Consider the following 2,879-nt stretch of genomic DNA (forward strand, 5'->3'; position numbering starts at 1 on the left):
TGAAAGTGAGAAAACTCATGGGTTGAGATAAAAACAGTTTAATAATTGAAATAGAATAAAATAATACACAAAGCAAGTGATGCACAACGCAATTGCTCACCACCCGCTGACCGATGCCCAGCCAGTCCCTGAGCAGCGGCCCCCCCGGCCAGCTTTCCCCCAGTTTATGTACTGAGCATGACATCAGACGATATGGAACGTCCCTTTGGCCAGTTTGGGTCAGCTGTCCTGGCTGTGCCCCCTCCCGGCTTCTTGTGCACCTCCAGCCTTCTCAGTCGGTAGAGCATGGGAAGCTGAAAAGTCCCTAACTGGTGTAAGCACTGCTTAGCAACAACTAAAACATGGGTGTGTTATCAACATTGTTCTCACCCTAAATCCAAAACACAGCACTGCACCAGCTACTAGGAAGGAAATTAACTCTATCCCAGCCAAAACCAGGACAGGGGACTTCTCTAGCCTGAGTGGGGAGAGACTTTAATTGTAGATGATGACTGTAGTGAAGTATAATGATGGAGTGACTACTAGGGGTTCCTTTAAAAAGGAAAAGGAAAATTAATCCCAGGTCTGATCATTGCTTTCACTGTTTTCTGTTCCATTCCTGAATCCTCCATCACATAAAACAGGTGTGCAGTTATTGATGTTCCCATCACTTAGGTCTAAATAGCTTACCTCCTTTTTCATCTTTTCTGCCTTCCGCGCCATCCTCCAAGAAATTCACTTGTCTCTGTGTTGATCCATTTTTGCAATCTTTGCACTATCCTTTGTTGTCTATTTGTAATATTGTCCCAGTTTACTGACAGGTCTGTATGCGAAGGCTTTGAGGCTCCATTATGATGTACTTGAGATTTATTGATCGTGGCTGTAATGTAGTGGTATCCATCAGCATTTACTGAGGTCTCAAACATCTCTACGATTTTACACTGGGATCAGTGCAATAGAAGGCATAGATTATGTTGGAAGTGAGGTTTTCATTGCTATTGAAAAATTCTGCTTGGAATCTGGCTATCTCCTTTCTCCTTCTGTTCGCTGCTTTTCTATTAGCACCCTGGTCCTTCGTCCCATTCCCTCATTTCCTACTTACCTCTGCATGCACTTGCACATAGAGCTCTTAATGGACTTGTGTCCTCTCTATTTCTGCTGTCCTTCTGCCCCACACTTTTTTTCCCTAGTCTCAATCTTTTCCCCTGCCTGACTTCTCACAGGTAAAATTTGTTCCCTTACTGGCATTGACAGTGATAGATTAAGGATGGAATTACTTATCTACACCTTGTAATCCAAGCAGAATCGCAGTCTGCAGTTAGCAGTCCACAGGGGTTGCTGCTGAATAAATTGGAATACTGGTAGCTGTGCTCACTGAAGCTTCTCTCATGTTGAATACGCGAGAAAGAGAGGGGAAGAGAAACCCTGTGGATTTAAAAAAAATCCAAAACAACAGAGTATGATGTCCTTACCCTAGAGAAGTGTTTATTACATTAAATCCTGTATTTACCAGCTAAGGAGAAATAGAGCACTCTTTTTATTCACACATTTCATTTCTTCCTCAAATAAAGCAAGATTTCTGTGAGTGGGAAGCGCCCCTTTTCTAATGTGAGCAGGAAAAATTGCCCTGACAGCCACAGGACCCTGAAACTTGAAGTCACATTCCTTTAGGCAATGGTCGCAAAACAGCAGATAAACTGCATGTGCCCATGTGCGGCTCGCGTTTCATCCGGCTGCGGAAGGCAGCGATGGTGGAACTGCAGCTCCAGCAGGAGCGGCAGGGAATTTCAGAAGCGAGGCTTTACAATGAGGATTAAACCAAGGTCATACAGTCTTTTAGACTGATGTTCGGCGTGTGCTTCAGATTCTGTTGGGCACTGCGCAGGTCACTTCATTGTCTCCTTCACAACATATACCTGCTAAAAAGTGATTTTTGTGGGGCAGAATTCACTAATATTCCTAGGACTCGTTTTTATAGTTACTCATGTATAGATGCAAACATTCTGTATATGTTCTGAGTTGAGCAGGCTACAACCTGTAAGTTGAACGTGCTGCCTAATAAAAGCTACTGAGGAACTAATGTAGCTTTCCTTGGAGTAAGCAATGCTTCTCAAGAGGGCATTAACGTTGAGGAAAGGAATTAGTAGGTCTTTCTGTAAGAAATCTCTTAAATACAAAGCGTTTCATCAGTTCTGTTTTAAATTTTATGTTAGTAAAAGGAAACAGTATGACAAAACATCAGAAGTATCTTGCAAATGGATGAATATTCAGAGTTCATGCAGCTTTTTAAATCTGTGTAGATTCTTACAGAATTGCCTGTGAGTGTTTACTGATATGTCTGGAGAGCTTTGAATACTGCAGGAACGGATGTGTAAATTTTATTGTAGATTTCCATTCTTTGCACTTTCCCCAAGTAGTAGAATAAATAGAAACTTCATCCATTTTCACGGCTACTTCATTGAGCATCCCCCAAAATTGCCTTTTGTCTCTCTTCAGAGTGGGGCTATTAGCAGAGAAGTATGAATTTGCATGCTTTCTATATCACTGTTGATAACGGCATTATAGTTCGAGGTCTTTGGATTTTGCTCTTTTGTGGTAGGGACTGAGACAGAGATATGAAGGCTTTTTGGCTGAAACTCGGTGCACTGTAATGTAAGATGATTATGAAATGGTTGAATCAGCCAAAGGCTTTGTTGGCAGTTACAACCGCGCTTCTGACTGATCTGGCATATCTGTCATTTGTTTCTGATCTACTATGTTGGGAAAGTGGAAGTTAGAAATCAATGGCGGTTGTGGCGTCAATGAAAAGTGGTAAATCATTAGATGTAGGGTAGGTACCCCTACAAGGCTGTAAATTTGGTTCGAGTATGCTAATTGTAACTGTTTTTTCCTCTCTTCCG

The sequence above is a fragment of the Pygoscelis adeliae genome, unplaced genomic scaffold (genome assembly GCF_000699105.1).
Source record: "Pygoscelis adeliae isolate BGI_AS28 unplaced genomic scaffold, ASM69910v1 Scaffold399, whole genome shotgun sequence".
Classification (NCBI taxonomy): Eukaryota; Metazoa; Chordata; class Aves; order Sphenisciformes; family Spheniscidae; genus Pygoscelis; species Pygoscelis adeliae.